Below are 19,308 nucleotides of genomic sequence, written 5' to 3'. Positions count from 1 at the left end.
AGCACCTGCTGTCCCCGTGGTAGGGGCCCCTGAGGTCCAAATAAATTCCCCAAGGCCAACCTGGCTCCAGGATTCCCGGCACCAAGCTGAGCAGAGCCAAATAAGGCCTGAGGAGCAGGGGTGTGCACCCGTGGGGGGCAGGGGCGGGCTGCCAGCCGTGTGGGCTCTCTGGGCACAGGGTACCGGGGCACAGGGAGGGCACTGTTGCAGACGACCAAGGGGGCGGGTGGGAAGGTGGTGAGTGCAAGAGGCCTGGATGAGTAGATTCTTCTCAGGAAAGCTGCCATCCTGCACTGACCGCTCACGGGGGCCTGGGGGCCCCCACACAGCCTCCGGTCACCTCGGCTCCTGATGCTGATGCAGAAGGTGGGAATTTGAACCGTCTGCCCCCACGTCACGCCCGTGGCTCTGCAGGGGTAGGGCTGGGTGAAGTGTGCTCGCCCCTCTTACTGCCTCTTCCAGGCAGTCAGAGCTGAAAGGGTGTGCCCAGAACTCCTGGTCCAAGGCCCTGCTTTCTAGATGAGGAAACTGAGGCCCAGAGGGGCAGTCCCTTGCTCAAGGCCTCCCAGAGGAAGGCGGTGGGAGATGCGAACCCCGCCAGCAGTCTGTGCTCAGCAGCCCCTCCCCCAGCGCCTGGTCTGCTGTCCCGCTCCAGGATGCTCTGCACATTCTCACCCCCACACACCTCCTGACCCACAGAGCTGGAGCCTCTGTGGAGCGAGGTAGGACCTGGGGAAACACCACGTGGTGTTTTAGCTACAAGGAAAGGGGTCTCGCCGTCTACACCACGAGTCCAGAGGGGAAGGACTGTGGAGGGAGGGCCGCAGCATGGGCCTGGGGCCAGCTCAGCAGCCCCAGCTCCTGGCCTGCCCTCTGTGGTGCGCTTCTCCTCCCTGCCTCGCTGTTCCATCCTGCCCCGGCCACTCCCACTGGCTGTTTACTTGCCCAGAATCTCGGGATTCAGAGAAATCTCAAAAGTCACCCACATCCTTGCTTCTCCAGGCATGGGCCATGCACCGGCAGGGTCAGCATCCCGCGGGGAACTCCACCCTACACCTCCCAAATCAGTCTCCCTAAGAAAAGGAGAGCCCAGGTGATTTGCATGCATGGGAGAGTTTGAGAAGCACATGGCTAAACGGCAGGATGCTTGAAGCCCCAGTAAATATCACCACCAAGCGTGCCTGGGTGCCTCCAACAGGGGACTCACGAGCAGGCAGCCTGGCCACCACTCCGTCTTTGGACAAGGAAGGTGCCTGCACATGTGAGCACGTGTGTGTGTGTGTGTCGCTGTGCCTGCATGTCCGTGTGTATCCACGGTGGCCATTTATGAAGAATTCATTAAGCATTTTGCCGCATACTCAAGGAAAGGCTCTGCACATGGGCTCATGCTAAGACCTGGATCTGAAGGGATCCAAGAGAACCTGGCTTTCCCGGGCAGCCCCTGGGTACCGGGCCTCGTGCCAGGCGGTCCACTTTTGTTATTACTCACTTAATCCTCCCCACAGCCCTGCGGGGCGGACTATGTCCCCTTTTCACACGTGATGACATCAAGGATCTACCTGCAGCTCAACCTCACAAGACTAACAGACACAAATTCTCGGGACGCAGGCGATAAGGAAGTCAACATGAACGGGATGACTTGGGACAGCTGTGCGCACAGGGCGGCGGGGGCCCGTTATTGCAACGCCCGGCTGTCAAGCTGGCCAAACAAATGGGGCTTTCGGGGCTTCTGCGGCCAAGCTGATAGGTCCCCACTGAGGAGGCACCACGGGACCGTGTCGCTCCACCCGGGAGACAAGCTGGCCAGGACGGAAGCCCCCCATCCCGGTCCTCCAGGAGGGAGGCAGGAGCGGCACAGATGTGGCCGATGCCAGGCCGTATGCCAGGTGCCACATGCACGTGGAGGACATCCATTCATCCTGAGACGCGTCTGCGTGTGCGGAGCGCCAGGCACTGTCACAGGTCCCCGCCCTTGCGAGGCCTGCAGCCGGGGCAGAACGTCTGTCAGTTTTCCCGCTGGCATCCATTCCTCCCTCTGGCACCAAGCCCCCTGGCATCCCTGGGGAGCCCCTTCTCCAGATGCTCCACGCTGGGACAGGAGTGTGACCAAGGACCAACCAAGCAGGGTGCACGTCTGGCTGTCAGAGTGGACGGTGCAGGAAAGGGAAAGAGCCCAGGCAATCGTGAGCTCTTGAGGAATCCGCTGGGAATAGAGGCTGCGGAAGAACAGAAGGTGAGTATGGAGCTGCTGGTGGCCAGCCACTTTGCCACCATGGATGACAGCCTGCCTCTGAACGGAGCCAGCACAGAAGAAAGCTGAGGAAGATGGACAGACTGGTCCTGATGACACAGTGTGAGCCCCTGGATCCAACTGTGCCTGAAGCTGTAGATGCTCCTGGACTTCTCACTTGCTGAGCCCATAATTCCATTTTTGTCTAATCCTGCTTGACTTGAGTTTCTGTCTGGTTGTATTTAGTCCTTTCAACAACCTGGTGAGTCCAGTTTTGCTTGATTTGTTTTTCAGATAGAAAATGGAGGCTCAGAGAGGTTAAGTGCTTTGAACAAGGCTGCACAGCCGCTGTCTGGAGTATATCAAAGTCAAAGCCCACGCCATTCTAAGGTGGCAGTCTAGTGTGGGGGGTGACAAACTGCAATCAGGGGTGCAGTCAGGTCTTCCACAGCAGGGAGTGAAGGGCCCTCCCGGGAGAGGTGGCCCCTGAGGGACAACGAGAACGAGACCTTGCTCCACCCAGACAGGCCTGTGGCAGAGGCCACAGAAGAAAGGACCCACAGTTACAAACTGGTGGCTGGGTTACTTCTTTTCAATTTTTGTTTTTGCTTTCCTTGCCAACTTTGAAGAAACAGAAGATGTCGTGTAAAAACGTGGATTTTCGGCTTCTCTGGAAAATCAGAAGCACTAGCAACACCAGGCGGGAGGACCCACGTGGCAACAACCTGCCTGAGCTGGGTGGTGGTGGCCCCGCTGGAAGGGGCGAGCGCTTACTCTGCGGATCTCCGGCCGGCCCGTGTCACCGAGGGACCTCCCCCCTGGGCTGGCATCTGAGTTTGCGGCCTGCGAGGCCGAGACCACAGTGCTGTGTGGACGTGGTCCTGCGAGAACCCAGCCTCTGATGAGAGGGGCGCTGGGTTGGGGCCTCGCCAGCCTCCCAGGCTCTGCCCGGTCTGGCTGCTCCCAAGTGTCCAGGGCCCAGACGGGTCCGCCACACACACTCGGTGAACAGAAGAAAGGAGAGGGTACGTGCGAGCTGGAAGCTTCCGGGACGACCTCGCAGCGACCCCATACACCCTCTCCGCGGGGAAGCCCAGCATGTGGCTGCGCAGGGAGACAGCTTGGAGGCGAACGTGGCTCCCCGCTGCCAGCGGAGCATCTGGGGAAGTGACTCCTCCTTCCACGCCCTCACTCACCCCTCCATAAAATGGGCACAATAATCGTCAAATAGGGTTTTCATGAGCAAAGCGATAAGCAGTCAGTAAACGACCATTAGCTCGACCTCTTCCCCCAATCCACCGACCTCAGATAAATTCCTGCCCCTCCCTGGGCCTCAGTTTACCCAAGGAGGAGGGGTTTGACTTCCTGCAGGACCTGCCGGCTCTGGCATTCCGTGACTACGAAAATTCAGCATTTGTGCAAACCCCCGGAGCTGGGCCACGGAGAAGCCCCCACAGGTCACAGGGGTCTCTGCTGAGCTGCTCCACCATTGAGGTGGAAACAGACCCCAAGGACCATCAGGGGAAAACCATTCGATTCCAAATTCCTTTATATTTAGCCCAAGTTCCAGCCTCAGCAGCCGCTGGGGCTCCTTCACCCCAAAACATGATTACCCAAAGGCACAGGGACCCGGCTGGAAGGAACCGGCCCCCGATGCCCTTTCTGGGGTCCCTGGGGTGTCCTGTTCTGGGAGGGGCCCCCAAGCAGGGCCCACACGGGAGCGTCGCTGCGGCTGGCGCCCGGGCACCCAGCTGGCAGGGCCGTCTCCACAGCTCTCACACGCCCCCGGAGGGGAAATGATTCATGAAAACCAAGAGGTAAAATTAGCCCAAAGGCTGCCGAGTACTGTATGCAGCCAGCAGCCCGGAGGGAGGGGAGGCCCTGGCCGCCCCCTCTGCGCGGCCTCTTGCGGGCTGGCGGAGGCCAGCCTGGCCACCAGGAGCCTCTGGCTCTGGGCCTTCTATTTCTGGACTCAGCCTCCAGGGCTGTTGGCAAGGCTTCTAGAACTGTCTCTGACCCCCTCCCCCACCACACTCCGCAGACCCCTGCACGCCATGGGGGACCTGCTGAGTGTCAGTGGGTTGCTAGGGAGTCATACACGTCAACCCATTTCATCCTCATCTCCACCTTAGGAGGAAAGTTTCACCTCCTCTGTCTTACAGGTGAGGAAACTGAGGCTCAGAGAGGTCAAGCGGGCAGCCAAGGGTCAGGGGCAAAGCCAGAATCCAAGCCCGGATGGCGTGAAGTCCCAAAGCTGTGCTCTCCCCGATGGCCGGCGTCATCCGCCAAACTTCGGGTTCTCGGGGTGGGCCGAGGGGAGTGGACCCAGTGGGCACCCCCGGCAAGCCCCCTCATACACTGCTTTCCACAGTCTCAGGACCAGTCGATGCCAGAATCTGGTGCTCAGCTCCAAGTGCAGTTGTCCCAGCGGGCAGGGTGGAAGGTCTCCAATATCCTAGTATCTTAAAAAGGGGCTGAGATAATGCCAGTCTGGGTCCTGACGCACAAATCGTACCCCTAAACGAGGGACAGAACAGCAGGTGTCAGCCAGCCCCATGGTCTCCCTTCACGGGGCCATGCACTCAAGGCAGCACAGCAAATCTATGGCAGAGCCTAGGATGGAATCGTGTGTCCTGAGAGACATCGTCTCCGAGAGGCTGCTGCCAGAACAACTTACAAAGAGAGGAAGTGGGAGTGGGATGGGATTCCCTACAGGGAGGGCAGCTGAGGGGGGAGCCACCCTGAGACTCCCAGGGGCCCCCCATCTGGTTCTGCCCCAGGTGTCTATCTGCCCCTATTTTTGGAACCCACAGGGGAGGCAGCAGCCGAGTGGGACTGGAGTCCTGCCAGACCCGTGGGGCCTTGGGCAAGTCACCCACCTGCCCGGGCGTCAGGGAAGGATGCTCCGGAAGCTGGCGAGAACATGTGTGTGCGAACACGAGGGCCCGGCGCCCTGGAGTCACGGGGCTCTCCCTCAGCCCCTCGGCCCCTCGGCCCCCCACTTTGCCCAGAGGAAGCCCAAGGCCAGTCACGGGGCACACCATCACCACCATGCTGAGAGAACTTGCCTCCGTCCCCAGGGGCGGGCAGCCCAGCGCCAGGGCGAAGCTCGGAGCAGCCCCGCCCACTCCCAGGACGCGGTCGAGAGCAGCTCGGTGGCACTGTCTTCCCAGAGTGACCACGGCGGCCACGGCCAGAGCCCTGGGCTAGGTGCTTTCAAGTATAGCCGCGCTGGACCCTTGCCATCGATGCGGGGGGGAGAGGTGACTGGGTCCTCACTTTACATTCAGAGACGCTGAGCCGCTGGTCCAAAGCCTGACATTCATTCACGCAATATTCACTCAACAAACGAATCAGGAGGGCCTGCCGTGCCTCAGCCACCGTGCCAGGCAGAGGACAGGTGTGTCCTGCCCTCTGGTCCTAGGGGCTGGTTCCCACTAACTGGAGCCCCCCTGCCAGGGTCCAAACCCCAGTTTCACCCTTAGGACGTCAGGAAGCCGCTTAGCGTCTCTGTGCCTCACTTTCCTCAGCTGTAAGTGGAGAATAACAATGGTATCTACTATGTGGGGTTATTCTGAGGATTAAGTGAAATATCGCGGGTCCAGGTCAGAAGAGCTCCTGGCACGCAGGAAGTGTGCAGTGAATATGAACAGTTACGACCGAGCCAGGACCTGGGCCCACATCCCTCAGACACCCACGGCCACGTTCTTAACTCAAAGCTGGGCCAGGTCAGCGTCTTTGCTGTGCCCCTGCGCATGACCGGTGAGGGTCCATGTCTGCACTCAGAGGGGGGTTCCAGGGTCCCCTCTGCCAGCCGCCAGCTCGGACCGGCCGCTGGGCCTCTCTGAGCCTTGCTCTCTCCAGTCTTAGAACGGGCCCAGTGATGCTGCCCTCCTGCTCCCTGGGAGAAGCACCCAGAGTCCCCGGGGTCGCTGTAGCCCCTGCCCAGCGCACGGGACAGGCTCAGAGGGCCAGCTCTCCCCCCGCAGGGCTCATGGCTCAGCTGGGGCAGCCACACTCTGTGCCCTGCCACCTCTGGCTGCCGAGAGGGTTTGTGGCTGGTGCCGGGGAAGGGCTGGGCTCCCGGCCAGCCAAGGTTCTTCTCGCCTCCCAGGAAATAATTCCAACCCTCTGTGCTCACTGACCACACACGCCACTGACCAGAGGGCAGGAGGTCAAGCTGGACTGCCCGGTTGGGCACCTCCTGCCAGGACTATTACATTGGGTGGCCTCGTGAAAAAGAACTGAACAAGGAGCCAGACGGCCTGGGTAGATTCCCAGCCCTGCCAGCGGCTAACTGTGTGGCTTTGGGAAAGTCACTTAACCTCTCTGAGCCTCGGTTTCCATATCCGTGAAATGGCGTGGGCCAGGCTGCCTATTAGGAGCTGGTTGGCTGGTGGTATAAATGTGGTTTAGAACCTGAAAGTGGGCAGGGGGGTGAGGAAAAGATCAAAAGAGCCACCTTTCCAGCACTAAATACATAATGACTTGCAGAGATTCGCCCAGGGGCTGAAAGGCAAACCGAAGACTGGACTTGCCAGTGTGGCCCAGAGAGGCCCGGGGCTCCCAGGGGAGAGGCTCGCCCCAGGCTGCTTTCTTCTCCTGCCCACCCTGCAGGCCAACTGGGATCAAATCCGCAGCCACAACGGTCCCCATTGTGGCCGGTAAATCTGCCCGAGGTGTGGGGTTACGTTACCAGGCTCCGGGCCACCACCGCCAAGCAAAGGGTCAGGCTGACCTCCTTCCCGCCCCGTGGGCCCCGCTCCAGAAGCTGCAGGGCCAAGCCGGGCAGCAATCCGATCGCCCGCTGCATTCCCAGGCAGGCAGCTTCTCTGGGAAACCAATGGACAGGGGCATGAAGGGGTTGCAAAGGCTGGAGCCATCCCAGGCTGCCCGCGGGGACGCAGGCCCTCTGCCCACAGGAGCGGGGCTGCAGCTGCCGCAGAGCGGAGACCCCAGGATGACAACTTCACCTGACATTTACCACGTGCCCGGCACAGCGTGCTGTACCTTACACGCGTTCACCTACTTGGTGTCCCCGCAGCTCTGTCACGTAGATGCTATTGTCATCTCTGTTTCACAGACGGTGTAACAGGCACAGACAGGTTAAGCGGATTTCCCCAAACACCAGGATCTGAACCAAGGCATCAAGCCCAGAGGCCACTTCCCACAACGGCTTTCCAAAGAGTGGTCACTCAAAGCTGCGTTTTGAGCAAGGGCACAAAAACCCGAGTGCGAAGAAAAAGAGGGTTTGGGGGCCACGGCCACTGTTTCCAGCTCTCTGGGGCCTGGCAGGGGAGCAGACTTTCTCTCTGGCTCTAAAGAAGAGACCCAGAGGCCGGCCCCATGGCCGAGTAGTTAAGTTCACGCGCTCCACTTCGGTGGCCCAGGGTTTTGCCGGTTCGGATCCTGGGCGCGGACATGGCACCGCTCATCAGGCCATGCTGAGGTGGCATCCCTCAAGCCACAACTAGAAGGACCCACAGCTAAAAATATACAACTATGTACTGGGGGGCTTTGGGGAGAGAAAGGAAAAATAAAATCTTAAAAAAAAACAAAGAAGAGACCCAGGAACAGAGGGGACCCGCAGGGAGACATTTGTTTCTGTGCAAAATCTCAGTGGATGGATTTTAAATATTACACCATAATTTTTTTTTTATGCCGCAGGCTCCCGTAACCCAGCAGTTGGTCCCCTGGATCGGCCCAAGGGGGCACAAGAACAAAATCAGAATTAACCTACATGTCCAGCAGCAGGGGAGCACGGCTAAATAAACGATGATCCTCTCCAAAATCTACGGTGTATCAGTAAAGGAAAGAAAAAAGATTAACGGAAGCTCGCTGCGTAAAACCACGAAAGGATTTCCAAGATCCAATGTCAAACAGGGCAAGCAATTTGCAGAATGATGTACGACAAAACAATGTGCGCAACACACGCACGCACACTGCAACGGTCCCCATTCCTATCGCTTGTGTGTGCCAATGAATAGAGAAAGATCTAGAAGGATATCTCCTAAAGCAATGACAGTGACGATCAACTCTGCGGAGGAGGCTGGCTGTGGTTATCAAAAGGACTTTAGCTTTTTTGTAATATTTGGATTTTTTTTACAGCACAATGTATTGGTATATTCCTTACATAATTAAAACTTAGTAAAACAACATAAAAAAGACACAGTGGGCTGCCTTGGGAACCAATGAGCTACTGGTCCCCGGAGGGATGCAAGCATCTGAGTTGGGGAGGAGGATGTGTGCATCACAGGAGAGGTGGGGCAGCTGGTCCTTCTGAACCTTGGAGCCTCATGGTGGGGGGACCGCAAAGCCCTTACTCTCCCCACAGCAGGAGTGGCTTTAGGGAGCACAGAGCGTCAGGCCCTCAAGGAGGCAGAGGCCTCGGTGTGGCCCAGTCAGAGGCCCACAGGCCAGCCACTGAGAGTCCGCCTCCTGCTGTCCAGCCCCCCCCACCACCCTCCTTGGTCCTCTTAGCCCCAGACCCTCTGTCCTGCAGCCCCCAGCCCCTGGCCAGCACACCCAGCATCGGCCTCACACTCCCAGGGGTAGGGGCTGTGTCTCTGGGGTGGCCTCACATTGGGGGCGAGAGTTCAGGAGGGAAGAAGGAGAGACAGTGGACATGAAAAGCTCAGGCGGCTCTTGCCCAGGCGGGGGAGTCTCCCGGCGGAGGGAGGGAGCAGGAGGAGACAGCAGAGAGTCCAAAAGGGCAGTGGAGCCTTTCTTGGCCACTGTCCTGGGCCGCGGGCCAGGTGCTCGGGGAGCGCAGGGAGCCACCGGCAGGTGCCAGGGAGGAATCTGGTTTCTACCTGAAACTGGGGGAGGGGGCCCCCCGGGGCCGGGCCAGAGAGTCCTCGCCTCACCAGCAGCCCAGGGAACGGGGACAGGGGCAGGGGACAGACCACGGCGGGGAGTCAAGGAGAGGGAGAGTGAGCTTAGTCACCCGGGAAGCAGAGACAGGGGCCAGGAGCAAAGGGCCAGACTGGGAGGGGCCCACCCGGGAGGTAAAGGGCAGGGGCATGCAGAACAGGCACAGGGGGTCCTGTGAGGACAGGGGTCACCTGGGACACACAGTGACAAGCACTGGCCCTGGGAGAGGGTGGGGCAGCAGCCCCAGAGCTGCCCTATCCCCCTGGGAGATCTTCGAGCCATGGCAAGTCCTGAGTTCAGCAGGGGCCCAGCTGAAGGCAGAGAGCCAGAGAGGCCCCCGGACTCAGGCTGTGAGGCTCCAAGCACGACCAAGGCCACTGCCACAAGGAAAGCCCCTCAGTGGCCCCTGGCCCTGAAGCCCGAGCCCAGCTCCAGCCTGCAGGATCCCAGCAGCTGGACTCCCCGAAGGCTGGCAGCCAGACAGCCCGGCCTGCAGCTTGGGGCCCGGCAGGCGGGGCTGCAGGACGGAGGGCAGGCTGGGCCATCCGCACAGGGGCCCCGGGAGGGTGTGTGGGCAGGGCTGCGGGAGACGGACTCCCAGCACCCCCTCCCAGCGGGCTGGCCCTCTCAGCGGGCTCGCAACCACAGGCAGGGCCTGCAACCCTGGGCTCCTCCCAGCAGCCCCGGGACAGGGCAGGGCGGCTCCCCTCGGGACAGGAGGCTGTGCCAGAGCTGAGCAGCATGGCAGCAGCCCCCTGACACTGAGCCGTCTGCTCCCCCGAGCTGGCCCAGCTTGGGACGTTTACTGTCCCTTGCAACCTGAACCAAGGGTCCGCTCCTCAGGCCACCCATGGGGCTCAGCCTTGGCCCAGCATAGGGCTGCTGCAGGACGCGACTTCAGGCCATGGTCCACCGCTCACCTCCTCAACGGACCCCACGCCGTCACACATCAGCCTCCCGGTGCCTGGCCAGCCCCTAGCCGCAGCCTCAAACCTCAGCCCTCCCCGCTCTGGCCCCTCCTCAGAGCCTGGCTCTGGCCTCCCAGGGAGCAGCCGGCAGGCCTGCTTTGACAGCTCACAACACCGTAGCATCAGGAAGGGGGAACAAGAGTGTTCCGCCATGGCCAGCCGACGACAGCAGGTGCTGACCCACGGACCAGGATGGCCTGGGAAGCCTGCCCCTCATGCCGGAGGCCTGCCTGCCTGTCCGGCCAGGACTGATTCCCGGGGCAGCCGACGTACGGGCTGGCCGCCTTGGAGGGGACAAGGAGAGTCCTGCTTTCCGCAACTTAGCCCCTGGGCCCCAGAAACACCTTCCTGAAGGCTGAGGACCAAAGAACACACCACCTGGATGGCCCTTCGGTCCTTGAGAGCACGTACTCGGCCATGATCTCTCCCACCTCAGGACCCCGGCCTCCAGGACAGTCTTTAAGTCACAGCTCCTCAGCCTGGCATTCAAGGCCCCCCCAGGCTGGCCCTGACGCGCCTCTCCAGGCCGTCTCTGCCACCTCTCCTCCAGACACCCGGGACCACTTGCCATTCCCTGAACCACCGGGTCCTCACGTCGCTTGCCTTTGTGCATTCTGTTCCCAGTGTCTAAAATGTCCTTCCCGCCTCCTCCACCCCGCCAACTCCTACTCGCCCTTCAAGGTCCGCTCAACGTCAATCCGGGGAAGCGGAACCCTCCTCTTCCTCCTCACCCCGTCCCTGAGCAAGTAGGCCACTTCCTACCTTCAACCACAGTTAGGATCTGGGCCAGGGCTGCTCACACTATTTGTGGCACAGACATTTTTTTTTTTAAGTTTTCCAATCTGTTGCCAACTGATGCTCGTGTCAATGACAATAAGAACGGCGCGGCAACGTCAAGTGCGACATGAGTTTCCCAATACCTGCTCTCCTGTCTGGACGCGGGGCGCTGCAGAGGAGCCACACCCAGGACGGCCTCTCGCTGGCCCTCGCAGGGCCCTGCACCCGGCCTTCCCAGAGGACCCGCGCGCTGGCCCATCCAATTCAGGGCTCCACGCGCATCCACTGACCAAAGATCGGAGGGGAAGGTCCCAACCAGCCTGTGACAGGGCAGTACCTGCGCCAGGTGAGCGCGGAGACACACAGAGAGGGTGACCAGCCTGAGGCCACGGCTGGCCCACACTGTGCTTTCTCCGTACTTCCTGGCATGGCGGGGGCGGACACTTGGAACCTGCCAGACTCTCAGGCCACCCTCCCTCTCAGCGCAGGCTCCCGACAGCATTTCCACTGCAGTCACGGTGAGGCAGTCCCAGGCAGCGGTGAAGAGCCCGACTCCGGACTCGGACAGACCTGGGTTCAAATCCTGGCTCGGCCTTTCAGAGCTGTGTGACCTTGGGTAAGTCACCTCACTTCTCTGGGCCTCAATTTCTCCTCTGGAAACTGAGTCTAATAACAGCGGCGTGATGGGGCAGCATCGTGCATCAGGCAGGGCCCAGACACACCTACAAGCCTAGAAAGGTTTGGCCGCTGTGGACGTTTATAAAGGGCCTGGGACTGCCCAGCCAGAAACTGCCCTGTGTCCTCTCTTTCTGCTCATCCTCCCCCAAAACCTCAGTCTTCGTTTCAGGGTAAATCCCTCCCTGGCTAGGTTTGGCGATTTCCTATGAAGACAGCACCTCCCTGCCCCCCTCCTACCCTAGACGAAGGGGCTTCTCCTTTCTCACCCTCCCCTCTCCCTGGGACACCCTGAACCTCGGATCTTCTTCGCCTGGTCTCCAAGTACCAGCCCCCTCTGGCTGGTCTGGCTTTCCCTCTGGAACACAGCTGTCTAAGGAGGGGCCACCCTGTTTGGAATGGGGCCTGCAACCACCCCCTCCCCCGCCCAGAGCCCACCCTCCCTGTACCTTGGACAACGCTGAGTCCACCCCGGCTGGGTCCCAGTCGGCTGGCCCCATGAGAGGCTCCCTCCCCGCTGGGGCCGAGCGTACCATGGGCTGCTCCCCATGCCCCTCGGCGGTCCCGGAGCCTCCCAAGCCGGCCATCTCCATCCCCTGGGCATTGGGCGGCAGGATCCCTCCCCGGCCCTCACCCCCTTCTCTTGGGGAAAGTGTGAGAGTCGAGCAGCCACTCTGGGAAAGCTGACATTGTGGGGGTGGTTCCATATTTACTTGCTCGCTGACGTCCACAGCAGCCCAGCCCGGTGCCCGAGTCAAACGCGTCTTCCTGCCTGCCGGTCCCACTCTCGCCCCCCGCCCGGCTCTGGGCCCAGGAGACTGAGCCCCCGGTCACGCCCCTCCTCACCCCAAGTCCCTTCAGCCACGTTCCCCGGGGATGCCACCTCTGTCCCCTCAGGACAGGAGAGCTCTGCGCCACCGTAGATATCCATGCGGTGGCCGGACAGCCTCTCCTGTTGGGGCACAGGGCACAGACACCGGGCCATTCCGCTCTGATTCCAGGAGTGGGCACAGAGGAAGGGCTGCTAGATTCGGGGTTAGAATTTTAGCTTGGTTGCTCCCTAAACTGTGTGACCTCCAGCAAGTCACCTCCCCTCTCTGAGCCACTCTCAGCTATCAAATGGGGTTGTGACAGCTGGCTGCCTGCCTTCTGGGCTAATGATAAGGGACGGGGAGAAGGTGAAGCTGGGAAGAGAGTCCTGGGTGGCCCCAGGGGTGGAGGGGAAAGCCCTAGAAGGCACTGGCAGGCTCCAGAGGCCCAAGTGTGCCTCATTTGGCAGACACGTCCCCACCCTCAGCGCCCATCCTGATCGGAGACTGATGCGGGGGAGCAGGACGGCCAGCAGCCTCCCGCCAGCTCCATCTGCACCTCCCTCACCCAGTGTCACTTCGTCCGAGGCTCCAGGTCTGTCCAAACAGACCCATGAGGTCCCTGGGTCGGGAGAGGGTCCTGAAGCCGGCTGAGGGCACCAAGAGCTTACAAATCAAATCTTTTTTCCAAGTGCCCAGGGGACCTGCAGGAATTGTTACGTAACACAAGTAGGCGACCCCTAAGGCTTCCTTTATAAATGTCGTTTCTCGAGGGGACTGGAGAAATTAGACTATGGCTGTGTGATCTGGAGCTAGTCACTTAACCTCTCTGAACCCAAGTTCCCTCATCCATACAGGGACGTAGAAGCGACCGCATGGGGCTCAAGATGCGCTCCTCTTAACTGTGCCTCTGAAAATACGGAGAAAAAAGTTTTCTTCCACGGAAGGTAGTACAGGACTGAAATTACTGTCTCCATTTCCAGAAAGGGAAACTGAGGCCCAGGCATGTTTGGCCTTGAACACAAGCCTGTGGGGGTGAGGGTCTGAAGGTGTGGGCAGGTCATCTTTAAGGAGAAAGACCGCCATCATGCAGTCACTCTCACGTCTGACACTGCTGTCCCCAACAAGGGGCACAAGACCTGCTCGGGGGTCATGACCTTACACCGGGAAGTGGCCCCAGAGCTGGCCTGTGCCACACGCCAGTGCCCCGCTTGGGGCTTCTTCCTCAGGGGCCTCCCTGAGGCTGACTCTGTTGTCACGCCCACTTTCAGGGGAGGAACAGACCACCCCAGAGGGCAGCCTCCCGCATAGGGCTCCCGCAGCAAAGTGGCAGGGGCAGGACGGACCCCGAGGCCACACCCTTCCCCAGGGCACTGCGCTGTCCCCACCTGCCCGCTCCCTGGCCTCCTCTCAGTTGTCTCTCTTGCCAAGAGGCCAGTCCCAGACTCTTGTGGGGTCTCACCTGCACACACTAGGAAACCTGTGCCCCCAGAACTGTGCCCCACCGCGCCCCCTCTGAGCCCCAGAGCCGAGGGCCAGACCCTCCCCCGTCCCCTTTGGAACTGCCACCACCAGGCCCTCCCCCTCCACCCCCTCCTGCCGAGATTCCTGCGACAGCCCCTGGGCAGCCTCCCGCCCAGGCTGACCGCCGGGACCCGGATCTGACCTCCGTGTCAGGTTCCTCCTCTTAAAACCCTCGTGGCTCCCGTGGCCCCAAGACAGAGTGTAAACTGCTCGGCCAGCGGTCGCAACCTTCCACAGCCTGGCCGGGGCAAAGCCTCGGGGTCAGGCGGCCTGGGTTCAAATCTCAGCCACACTGACCAGCTGGGACACCTCGGGCAGGTCGCTCCACCTCTCTGAGCCTCCATTTCCCGTTTCTCCTACAGAATGGGGAGATAATCGTCCTGGTCGCAGGGCGCTGCTGGGAAAGTGTCGGAGAGAAAGTGCACGTGGAGCACTTTGCACGTAGTGAGTGCTCAATTCATTTGCTCGGTCCACAAATACCCGAGGCCTTACTATGTGCTATGCATCGTCACAGGGAACGAAACTGACAAAAATCCCAGCTCCTTGGGAACGGACATTATAATGAAGGGAGGCAGCCAAAAACAAAAGAAAGAAAGAAAACAGAGGGCACGTCATAGTACTAAGGAGAAAAGGAGGAGGGAAGCAGCGGATGGCGGTGGGGAGGGTGTAATTTTAAAGAGGAAAAGTGCCCACGAGAAGGTGATATTTGAGCAAATCCTGATGGAGGTGAGGAAGTCTGCCATGGAGATCCAGGGAAAGGGAACAGCCAGTGCAAAGGCCCTGAGGCAGGATCAGGACTGATGTGTTGGTGTTATTATTATTATTATTCTCTTTCCAGCCTCATCTCCCTCCACCTCCTCTCTCACACACACTCTCCAGCCAGATGCACCATAGAGGCCTCCAAGCCCTCGCGTGTGCCCACGCCTTTGTACAAGCCGTACCCCAGGCTGGAATACCTCACCCTTCTTTGCTCTCCAGATCCTACTCATCCTTCAAAACCCAGCTGAGAAGCCTCCTCCGCCAGGAAGCTCTCCTTGACGTGGAGTCATGGCCATCCCCCTTACACCCTTCTGGCGTACCTGCAGCTGCTCGCCTCCCACGCTGGGGTGTGGTTTCTGTAGGGGCAAGGACGGGGTCCCCACTGCCTAGCACCGTGCCTGGCACAGGGACAGCAGTGTGCACCAGAGGCACGATGGAAGGACTGGAGGACACCCAGACCACACGTCCCCCGCAGCCCCTCTTCCAGAGCCTTAGCGGGGCCGCCTCCCCACCCCCACCAAGGGCGGCCGCACCGTGTGAACACCGGCCTTTCTAACGCAGATATAAATCTGCAATCGGAAACAGGCTTTTTAAAAATAACAGCAGAGTTCTCTTTCTTCCTCCTTGTTTTTTTTCTTTCTGCATGGTTTATTTTTCCGGTGCAGCCCCTGGGCCAGCTGTGGGGAAGCCCCTCCCGGGCCCCACTCTGAGCACACGGGGCCGGGGCCTCCCAGGACTCCCAGGCCCCGGCAGGGGTGGAGATGCCCCAGATGGTCTAACCAGCCCTGGCACCAAGGCCAGAAACGCCTCGATATTAGGCGGGTGCTGCCTCCTGGAAACTTGTTCCTGAAAACCTCAGGTGACGTTTCCAAAGGAGCCTCTCCTTGGTGGCTCTGGGGTCCTCTGCCCTCACTCTAAGAGGGTGTCCCTGAGGAGGCGGCCTCAGACCGCCGGGGTTCCAATCCTGGCCACGCCACTGCGGACCCCTCTATCTCTTACTTCACTTCCTGGGGCTCAGGCTCCCCATCTGTGAAATGGAAATAATAATATCAACCCTGTGCAGCTGTTTTCTGCATAGGGTACGTGCCGTGCTTAGTACCACGTCTGGCACACAACAAGCCCTCAGTAAGCATCAGCGGCCATCATCATCATCATCTTCATCTTCATCGACCCTGGATCTCCTGGTCTGAGGCCCCATCACTGGATCCTGTACTTTCCAGGTCAGCAGAGACCTCGAGGGGCTGTGAAACCTCACAGTCTTGCCCTCCCAGAATTTCCTCTCGTACATCCCAGGAAGGTGGCCCTTCTGGGGCAGGCACACCCGTAGGACGGGGAGCTTGGGGTCCATACTCTGCAGGCGAGTCACTTTCCCTGCCATGCTGGACCTCCCCGCCCACACCCCAGGGAAGCAGCGTTCCTGAAGGCTGCCCTTAGCCCCCAGCACACGGGTAGTCTGCAGCTGACGCTCAGGGATTCATCAGAAGGTATTTACTGAGCGGCTCTTGTGCGCAAATGTACAAGCCACCCCAGGCCCCGCCCTTGCGGAGCCTGTGGTCTGATGAAAGAAGGAGACTGCAATCAATAATGACACCAACAAATGCAAAATTGCTCCTGAGACCAGTGCTACCAAGGAGAGACACGTGGGGCCATGAGACATTGTCGTGGGTGGTTGGAGCTAATCAGGGAGAGCTTCCCTGAAGAGGTGATGCTGAAGCTGAAAGAGGAAGGATGAGGAGGCCTAAGCAGGAGTGGAACGCACGGCTAGAGCAGAGGGACAACAGGAGGAAACCGCCACGTTAGGTGGAACACGGCAAATGGGGCCCCATGGGGTCTGGAGGGCTTCCTGTCTTTCTCCTAACAGCAGGGGGGAGTCCCTGAAGGTTTTTCCCAAATACGTCCCCTGGCTGCTGAGGAGGAGCCCCCCCCAAATCTGCGTGTGGGTGCCTGTCTCAGCCTGGAATGCTCCTCGAGTCCCTGCTCCAGTCAGGACAGGCCAGGTCGTGTGGCAGTAACAAACAGCCCCGCCACCTCAGGGTTTAGTTATCACTCATGCTGCACGTCCATCGTGGGGCTCCACTCACGCAGTGACACAGGGACCCAGGCTGGCAGACGCAGCCACCATCCCGCCCGCCACCACCACCTTCCACGCACAGGAGTAGGGCACGCTGGAGGGTCTCACGCCAGCAACACAGTGCTTTGGCCCAGAAGGGACACGCATGGCTGAAGTTCACACCTCACCGGCCGGCCACAGGGCCCCGCCCAAGCACAAGGGGACCTTGATTCCATCCTACCGTGTGCCTGGACGAACTGGAAATATTTAGGGGGTGGCATGAGGACCACCAGGTGCTTTTCCACCCCTTCGCATCCTCCGCCACCCTTCACTCATTCATTAGATGGCAACCGCTTCGGCATTCCAGGAGGGGGAGCACGTGCAGGACACAGCAAGGCACGGAGCACGGAGCGCAGAGAGACCCAGGGAGGGTGGGAGATGAGGACGGGGCCAGGCCACTCAGGGCCTTTCAGGTCATGGTGACAGGGGGCTTCGTTATCCTAAAAGCACTGGGAAGACTTTTGGGTGTCATCAGCAGGAAACGGGAGGCCTGACGCCATCCTCTGTGAACAATCTGAGTGCGATGCTGAGATTGGTGCGAGGGGGCACTGCGGGTGGACAGCTAAGGGCCTCCTGCTGTTGTCCCCAGGAAAGTGGTGGCTTGATGAGAATGCTGGGGAGAGGGGGATGGCTTCAATATAGAGACTGATCTGGACCTGGAGATGGTTTGGACTGGGGCGAGGGATCAGAGACACAGAGGCTTCTGCCTTAAGGACCAGTAGGAGGGTGGCAGCCTTGGCCGAGGTCAGAGCCCCGGAGCAGGTTTAGGGAGGAAGGTTATGGGCCAGCCTTGGACCGCATGTTGGCCATAACTATGAGATAGCCAGAGGGCAGGCCAAGGAGGCGGCTGAAGAAACAGCTATGACGCCTGACTCCTAGTTCAGTGCTCCCTACTTCCTTCCTCCTCGGCAACAACCTAGAACCAGGGAGACCCCGCTTCCCCATGTAAGTCCCGGAGAGGAGAGATTCAGAGGGCAGAGGTCTTGCTTGACACGAAGGAGAACAAAGTTACCGAGCTCATCGAGCCCAGGGGTCTAGAGGACAGCACTGTAACTCAGGTCAAAATCGTACCACAGTGTGGAGGTGGATCAAGGGCTCCTGGGACATGCGAGGGGAGCCCCTCAGCTGTCACCAGGGAAGGGAACGAGACCCCGCCCAGCTGCTGCTTGGGGGCCCTGTGGGTTTGGGACTGGATGGACCTGGGTGGGGCCGATATTCACAGGAGAGAGAAAAATACGTCTTAAACCATCAGCAGCCCTGGGCCAGGCGTTTCATCTCTGCTATCTCATTTGATCTCACAGCTGCCTTGCCAGACAGGCTTCGTTGGCGTGGTTTTGGGGACGGAGAACCAAGGTTCGGAGAGGTCAAAGGTAACCGTGCCAAGTCCAAAGTGGAAGTTCCCGGCGGGAGGGCGGGGGGCAGGACTCCGATGGAAAGGCCCCTTTTCATTAAACGAAGCAACCAGCCTGGGCTCCATGCCCACGAGAGGTTTTCAAGCACGTGCTCACACGGAATTCTGCTTGCCCACCTCTCAGAGCTCGTGGGCAAAGGCCACACTCCACTCCCCAGGCAAGGAGCCTGCAGCCGTTACTTAGAGCCCACGGACCCCACACCTCCGCCACCTTCCTTCGCCAGGGGGACTGTGGCAAAGGCAAGCTGGCGGGCCCCAAGCATCACGCTCCACGGAAAATTCTTTTGCTCCAGCACAGACAAAAACCCCAAAGTTTATAGCGTTTCCGGGCCTCCAGAGCCGTCTCTCATGATCGCCTCCGGTCCCCGCGCACAAAGAACTGGGTGTTTCCTTCTAGCCGCTCTAAATTATAGACCACAGCCTTTCTCCACATGAAGCAAACGTCTAAGAAAGAAGAGAGGCTTAACATCCTCCTCCCCGAAGTCCCGGCCCGTCCGGGGGTCTAAGCCCCCTATGGCCCACGCCGGTTCGAGACCCAAGCAACTTTTCAATAGCCAGCGTCGCCCATCGCCCAAGACATTCGGATTCTCTTTGCCCCAACTTGCCTAGGGTGTGCCGGCCTTGACCGCAGAAAGGTCACCCACCGGCCGCTAAGTTCCTGCAGTTTCTGCCTCTGAGAGCACCTTGGGGATTGCGAGTGGGGGATGGAGAGAGTCCCCGAAGTCCGCACAGCCGCTAAGATTTAAAATAGATTCCAGAAGCGGGCTCGGGCTCGGCCGCCTGGGGCGGGAAACCGAGCCCCGCATTGGAAGACACCCCCACCGCAGCCCGGAGCCCCCGATCCCCCAGCTCGGCCCCAAGCACCGAGCCCAAAGCGCCCCCGAAAACTAGGCCAGCGGCTGCGGCCGGCCCTGCAGCCCGCGGCGCCCCGCCCCGCCCGAGTCACCGCGCTCCCATTGGTCGGCGGCCACGTCCGTCAGCGGGCGGCACCGCGGCGCCGAGAAAAGGCTACATTGTAACAAGGCGAGCGAGCAGGAGCTAGCGGGGCGGAAGGAGGCGGAGGGGCGGCCCCCGGAGCCCGCGGCGGCGGCGGCGGCGGCGGCGGCGGCTACCTGCCGAGGGTTAACCCCCCCTCGGGCCCGGGGCGAACCGGCCCCCGGCCCGCGCCCCCC

The 19,308-nt window shown here is 60.3% G+C and overlaps 1 protein-coding gene across 1 annotated transcript in view; it reads right to left on the bottom strand.

The window, feature by feature from the left end:
* Positions 1-19,308, bottom strand: part of PRDM11 (PR/SET domain 11) — an 83,796-nt gene that overhangs the window by 63,737 nt on the left and 751 nt on the right. The window lies entirely within an intron of this gene.

This window comes from Equus quagga, chromosome 17 (genome assembly GCF_021613505.1).
Source record: "Equus quagga isolate Etosha38 chromosome 17, UCLA_HA_Equagga_1.0, whole genome shotgun sequence".
NCBI classification, from domain to species: Eukaryota; Metazoa; Chordata; class Mammalia; order Perissodactyla; family Equidae; genus Equus; species Equus quagga.
The sequence above is the reverse complement of the archived record's forward strand: the minus strand, read 5'-3'. Positions and strand labels throughout refer to the sequence as shown.